Source organism: Miscanthus floridulus, chromosome 4, assembly GCF_019320115.1.
Source record: "Miscanthus floridulus cultivar M001 chromosome 4, ASM1932011v1, whole genome shotgun sequence".
NCBI classification, from domain to species: Eukaryota; Viridiplantae; Streptophyta; class Magnoliopsida; order Poales; family Poaceae; genus Miscanthus; species Miscanthus floridulus.
The window spans coordinates 24,720,795-24,728,673 of NC_089583.1; the positions used below are offsets into that span (position 1 = coordinate 24,720,795).

Consider the following 7,879-nt stretch of genomic DNA (forward strand, 5'->3'; position numbering starts at 1 on the left):
CATGGCATTAGAGGCTTGATTCTATTGATCTCACATTGTTCACCATATATTGAGTCAAGTTATGAAGCTTAGTGCACATCCAAACCCAATGCCAAGTGAAAATTGAGTGAAGTCCAAGTGCTACAACATACAAGTGCAACATTCATATTGTGGATGATTTATTGATATATTTGATGGATTGCAAAGATATGAGTTGAATCTTGCTAATTGGATGATCATGAGCCAATCAAGATATATCTCTTATTGATCATTTCATTTGGGTGCATATGGGTTGATTGAATTAGATAAATATGCAATGTTGCTTGCTATGAGATATTTGAATGGATTAAATGCTTAGTAATTAAGTTTGGATTGATTTGTGTTGGAGAAATTCATAAGATAACCTTTTGTGAGTGGATTGAATAGAAATATGTCTTGTGAAAGTATTCAAGCAAGTTGATTTCAAATTTGATTCACATTTGATGAATTATAGCTCATGTGATTGAAATCTGTTCTATATTTGAAAATCTGAGTGAGCTATGATGTTAGCCATGTTTGAGTGATCAAATCTATTTGGATTATCTTAAAATTTGGTATACATGCTCTAGACTTATGGTATAAGATGCTATGCAAATTTCACGAGAATTGGATGAGAAATGCTTTGGTTTTGGAGTAGATCTTGTCAGCTATAGTGCAACAGTTTTTAGCATATAGCAGTGGTGAAAAAATTAAAATCTGGTAGCAATCTAGAAGTCAAATGAAGCCCAAATTTTTATAGCTGCTAGATGACTTAGTGAAGCACATCTTCACCAAATTTCGTGGGATTTGGATCTGTATATTGGGAGATATGCAATTTTCTTTGAAGGGTATAAAATCTGCTAGAAAAGTGACAATTATTGGATTAATCAAGAGTCACTTTGATTGAAAGGTCCTTAAGTTGAAAACATGTTTACAAGTGTTTGAGGTACCTAAGTTTGGTTTTAGATTGATCTAGAAGCATGATAATTAAAGAGTATAAGGCCATTTGATTGTGGAATGTACTTGACACATATTTGGTACTAAAATTAAAGATCAAGACCAAACTCAAGATGAAGATGAGGTTTAAGTTCTTGTGACAATTGGAAATCATTTGGTAGAAAGAAAAGGACAACAAGTAGAAACAAAAGGATTTAAATAAGGAATCAAGGTTACTCATCAAGTTAAGTCCATCACTTGGATCAATGAATCAAGTCATTTTCAAGTGAGTATCAAGGATGGTTCTTTGGAGAGAGGTCACTTCTTCCTAGTGTAGGGGCTTACCGCCTATGTGTAGGCAAACCAAGTGTGGTACTTGGAAGACTAACATAGAAGTGATGATCTAAGGGACATTTGAGATGCTTAGTTGAAGCAATCAAAAGGGTTGATCAAGAAAAGTAAGCAACACCCAAAAAGAGCTAGCACTACAAGAAATGTGTTGGTTTATGATGTTTATGGCATGCCGTTAGGTCAAAAAGTCACTAAATCAACTAGTTTATGAAGATTTTTATAGAGGCATCCGAACTTAGTGACATAAGTTAATGTATATCACAAAAAATATCTTAAAGCTAGTCCAATGGTATATTATGACAATATTTGCCATGTCATAAAGAGTAATTTACAAGGATATGGTGTGTCACAAATTATTTTATTTATTTTATTAACATTGTTATCAAGGTGGCGTGTGGGTCCAACTACCAAGATGGGTCTGGTAACACCATAGGTGTTGATCAATGTTGTTAATCCTGTCCATAATCATATATCATTCTAGTAAGTGGCAAGTTAAATAAATCAAGATCTATATAAAATATATAAATATTATTTATTATTAATTATTTCATATAGTAGATAAAAGTATACACCTGTACGTATATTTGAATAACAATAAATAAATGTTATAATATATATGTGTGGATGAGTTGGGTACTGAAATAATAATTAAATAAAAATACATTTATATATATACACGCATATCTTATTTTAAGTGTGAAAATTCAATTCATGCTAAATGTATTTGTATATATATATATATCTCTGCTTATATGTATACAATTGTTTATATGTATAGGACAATTCGTTTTCTAAATAAAGATCTAATTAACAAAAAAAGAAGAAAATAAAAAGAAAATGCCACACACACACACACCACAACCCACGCCAAACGCACACACCACCAGACCCACACACGCACCACGCACGGGCGGGACTGCGGGAGCAGCCCCTGCACCCTTATCTCCTCCCATCCCGTGGTTTCTCTCTCCGTCTTGTCTCTCGCGGGCTCCCTCTCTCTCGACGCCGACGCCGCTCCCTGCTGCTCCTCCAATGGCGACCTCCCCTGCTCCCAACTACTCCACGTGTAGCACCAGCGCCCCCTCCTCTTACTCCCTGCATCGCGTGCCCTCGCACTAGGTAGGCTGCCGTGCCCTAGCAGCCTCTGCTGGCCACGCTGCCCGCCGCCGCCCATGGCCGGGGATGGATGGGCGCACCGCCGGGCTGCCGGCCAGGCCACAGCTGCGTGCCACCGGCCACCGCTAGCCATGCCGCCGCCGAGCCTCTGTCTGGGCTGACCACACCCTGGCGAGGCTGTGACGTTGTCCGTGCTGCCCCCTTCCCCTCACTGTCGTGCTCTTCCAACCACTGCAGATCCAGATCGGGCATGCATCGCCGTGGTGAGCTCTTTCCCCCAATGGTTTTGTGCCTATCTTGTTATGTGCTGCAAATTAGGGATCTAGGGTTAGGGTTAGGGATCTTGAGATCTTGACTCATTTATCTGTTTAGGGGTAGAATTGGGCTGAATCTTGTTAATATAAAAGTTGTAGATAATTTACATATCTATGCCAATTGATCTTGGTTTGCATGGTTTGCCAACAGAGGTATATTTAGGAATGTGCTCTGGCTAACTGAGATATATGTAGTTAGGTTATGATTGCTTTCAAACAAGAAACATGGATACTTCATGCAGAAATTGCTTATCTAAATGAATCATCCCCGTAGAGTAACCTGTTTAAAATTATGTTACACAGATTTTCATCTTGTTAAGTTGATAGTCTAGCATTGCATTTCAGGATTTGGACACGAGGCGTGAAAGCTGCAGTGGTCCATATGCATAGGCATAGGCAACATTGCAACCCTCAATTGCCTTTTTCAGTTCAAGGTAAAACTCTTCCAAAATGGCAGTGAGGCTCCCTTAGACCATGCTGAGATAGATGGTGTGTGATGTATACTTACTGTTCCATGGTTTATTAGTACTTTCGTAACAGTGTGATGAGCAACTGTTGTACTACCCTGTGAAGCTAATCTGCTCAGTGTGACCTTAGTGTTAATCCTTGTTTCAGACTAGCAACACTGTTTCTTGCTTTCACAATGTGCTAATGCTCAACACCTATTGGTTGCCTTAGGTTACTTCCTGAACAGAAATTAGTGATATATACTGATATTATTTGATTAAAAAATAGAAGATGTGTGAGGGTGACTAATTGATGATAACATGTTGTTTGATTTTTTTTACAAGCTGTGAATACATATTGTCTGCACATATTAAATAATAAATAGATGCTAATCAGCATGTCGGCACAAGCAGCACTCTGACCACTAGAAATGTTTGCATTTATTCCAATGCCTTTTAGTGTCAGTAAGGATAGCACCTGTGAATCTTATCTCCTCCAACAAGGACAGCGATATAAGTTTGTCTTCCTATTTTCCTGAATTTATATGACACTGCAAACTCAAGTTGTTGTCCTAACCTGAGACCCTGAGATCTGTGCTATTACTACTACTAAGTTGCCCCTGTTGGATCCATTTTTCAGGCTATGGATGATCTGCATGGTGCGCTTGTGATTGATTTAGGGAAACCTATGGATTACTGAGGTTAGGATCTCTTTAAAAAAAATCCCTAGCTTATGTATTTGTACCAATCAGCCATGCAGTGAGGAAATTTACTATGACTTGGCGACTTGCTCTTCTTGTTGTCAGTAGAGAAGAGGAAGAACGAGAGATTACAGTGGTAGATCTGAGTTGAGTAGGATATTAGCACAATGATATTAGGTTTTGATTGCCATACCTTTCAAGTTCTAGGTGTAACTAGCAGTAGTAACATATTATGTTTAGTAAAAGTTAATATATCTATGTCATATCTAGTTGTGTTAGAATTAAATTAAAAAGAGATCTAGTGATTGATATGTGGTTCGTAGCAAAAAAATACAGTTGCATATATGTTGCTTGCATCAAAAAATTCAGACCATGCATTAGGAGTTACTCTGTCTTTGAGGAAAAGAATGTGTCAGATGACTTGTGTCTGGCTCAAATGGTAGCAGCAGCTTATTTAAATGGTAGCAGCTAGGGGCAGCAGTTAGTAATTCTTTATTCTGCTGTAGCAACCAAAATTCCCTAGTACAGAAGTGTCCAATATTTTTTTCATTAATTACAGAAATTTCTTTATCACTGTTGTAGTAACTAAAATTCCCTAGTACAGAAGTGCACCTTCATTATTCATTTTAACTGTTTCATATATCCCTGCTTTTGGTTCTATGCCTCAGATGCTTCAAGGTAGTTTATGGCTTTCTATTGGTCGTATGTCTTTCTCTAAACAGTCTATATGCTTCTACAGATTGAAACAATGTCTTGTTTCTTAGCAATAATTTGGATATTTTTTGTGAAAACGCTGACTTGTGTAGCACCTCATGTATGTTACTAGTTTGGTTTGTGAGTGCCATCTTTCTTTCTTATTTTGTACTATGATGAACAAAACTTGGGATGCGACAAACTTGAATTGCTTTTTTTGTATGCTAGGCTCAAATGGAGGCCATCGTTATTGAACCACCACAAGAAGGGCAAGTTGCAAAGACTCCAACCCAAGCTGTAGCTCAAGTTGTGAGAAATTCATGTGGGGACCTTATGTGCTGGTCCTGTTTATAACTGTTATTTTCTGGTTTTTGTGAGAACCTTATGCGAACTGTTTCTAGTGATGTTCTGAATTTGTAATAGAAATGTTATCTGAAATGCAAGATATGTGTATAATATATTGTTCGAATGCATATGTGAATATATAATTTTGTATTCTCAATGTAAATTCCCATTATAGCCAGCCTACTATGTGGTATGTAGTAAGAAGCAATGACGTATAAGCAATTGTCATAAAACTTTGTGACATCAAAACCAACAGTCATAGATTTATGACATGGACATATAAATGACACAAAACATAGTTTAAGGTGCATGGTTTTTGACACCAGCTTTTTCGTCATGCGGGTGTCACAAATGCTAATATGTGACACAAATTTTATATATTGTGACATCAATTGTCATGGAACCTCACATCTCTTGTAGTGTAGTCATGGCAATTCAAGTGGTATTTCAAATAGTTCTCTCATGTAAGCATTGATCAAAGAATAAAGCAAGTCTACCACATCATGATAGTGTACTTGATCATATTAGTGATTCTCAATTCTTATGGGTGAAGAATGGACTCTATCTATGATAATTGGTCTTCACCAAGCTTATAATTGGACTTCACATTGATATTGGAGTAGTGAATTAGACTCCATGTGACTATCCTTTACTCCAAGATAGCAAATGTATCATTGTAATGTGCATGATCATTTCATCCCTTACTAGTATGCGGTTAGTGCATATAGTGGGTCTCCGACGTGCCTTCCGGCAAGCCTCTCCCGGATGCTCCTCGCTGTCTTCACTATCAAGCTTTCGGCCGAAACGCCGTGGGCCTTGTTCCCTTCGGTACACGGTGGCGGCCACACCACAAACGCGGTTGGTGTGATCTCACAAGACTTCATGCCTCTCCGATGTACAACACTTGTGCTCGCAAGCACGAGGTGGCAAGAGGTATGCAAACCTCACTAAACACTAGGCATAAACCTAGAGCAAGTGCATAAGCGGTGGTCTAATCAACCTAAGCACTTTGCAAAGCACTTATGCTAATCACCTAATAAAACACTAAGCACTATGCATATGGAGATCACTAAAATGGTGTATCAACACCCTTGGTATGTTTTCTTAGCTCTACACTACTTAAATGGTCGGTTGGGGGTTGTATTTATAAGCCCCACTGAGAAAGTAGCCGTTGGGGTTGAATTCTCACGAAACTGCTACTGATCGGATGCTGAATCGTCCTGACCAGACGCGTCTAGTCGTCCCGACCATTGAGCCGGCAATATACTGATCAGACGCTGGCCAGCGTCCAGTCGCCTACCACCGGACGTGTCTGGTCATAGATTTGCCGCTCTGGAACTTTTCTGTACTTGATCGGACGCTGCTGTCCTGCGTCCGGTTGGTTGCTGCCAGCGTCTGGTCCAGTGTCCGATCGCCTGTCTGCCGAGCCACTTGCCCAGCGTCCGGTCGCAGCGTTCGGTTGCTTGTCCAGCGTCCGGTCCTACATCCGGTCACCACAGTGAGCTCATTTCTTCGTGATCTTGCATACGGCTTGGTTCCAATCTTCATGCTTGGACTTTGCTTGATCTCTTGGGTCTTCTCTTGTGCTCCTAATGTCTTGCTTGAGGTGTTGATCATCGAATCATCACATCGCCTTTGTCCAAGTTACGTCTTGCACCCTATTGAACTACAAAACAAACACTTGCAAATTCATTAGTCCAATTTAGTTGTGTTGGTTATCAAACACCAAAATCCAAAGTAAATGAGCCAAAGGTTCATTTTCCTTACAATCTCCCCCTTTTTGGTGATTGATGCCAACACGACCAAAGCAAGCAAATAATAAGAATTTGGAAGCTAAAAACTACCTACCTGCTAGGATGCAATACAAAGGGCAAGGTTATATGATACTAATTGACATATACCAATTAAAACTTTATTTAAAAGCTTGTCTTGCCCTTGCAAATGTCCCCATGCGATATTTATGGATTAAAGCCTAGCTTTCTAAAAAAAATTCTCCCATTACTTAGACTAACCCATAATTCACTTTCCTCCCTTTCTCGGACCATTACTACTTGTAACTGAATGCTTGTCTTTGGTCCTTCAAATTCTCCCCCTTTGGCATCAAACACCGAAAAGGAAGACATTAGTAGCACAAGGGAGGGTCAAATTTCATGATCCTTTGTGTGTAGAGTGAAATGGATCACAAGATTTGACTCTCACATTATATAGACTAAGCTCCCCCTAAATATATGCATACATATGGTAGAAAGCAAAGCATATGCATACTTAGCAATTTATTATACAAGCGAGTTTAATCTATATAATGCGTGGAGAAAGCATATAAATATGAAATGAAATCAACATGATGATGCTAATTGAAGAATGATGCTTAACTCCGAGGACTCCAATTTCCTTACAATGAGACTACTACACATGTGGTAGGTTTGAAAAATTGATATCATTTGAACAAGTGTTAGTCTCAAAGCATCCAAGTTGTAGAATTGGTCCCCCTAAATATGTGCACACAAATGTGGAACATTATGTAGGAATTATGCACATTGATTTTAGAATCAAAATACCACTCGAAAGATGACATCTCATGAATGTGAGAATCATTTTCAAAAATGATATTCGGGAGAGATTATCTATAATTTGGACTTTGGCACATATTAGATAAAAAAATTATAAAACAAGCTATGTGTCGTGCTTCTAAGCGATTTTAAACCATGTAGGTTTGCTCCAAGGGTTGATAAAAAAATTGAGCAAGCCTACCATATGATATACCCATTGAATGCATTACAAAAGATTTAAACATGTAAATGCAAACATAGGCATGAAAGATAACTAGATGCTTCAAAAGTATATCAATTGAAAAACAATACCAATTGAAATGAATGCTAATTGAAAGTAATGACATCTAGTTACCTAACATGGGAAGGGGAATTTGGGTCCATAGTATTCACTAACCCACTTGGCAATGACTTTGACCATCATGATGCAC

General features: G+C 38.5%; 1 long non-coding RNA gene across 1 annotated transcript; it reads left to right on the plus strand.

The window, feature by feature from the left end:
- Positions 1-2,185: 2,185 nt before the first annotated feature.
- LOC136551175 (uncharacterized) lies at positions 2,186-5,077 on the plus strand. The gene is made up of 4 exons (XR_010782482.1): positions 2,186-2,663; positions 3,060-3,148; positions 3,801-3,861; positions 4,783-5,077. It is a non-coding gene; the product is annotated as an uncharacterized lncRNA (long non-coding RNA).
- Positions 5,078-7,879: the final 2,802 nt, after the last annotated feature.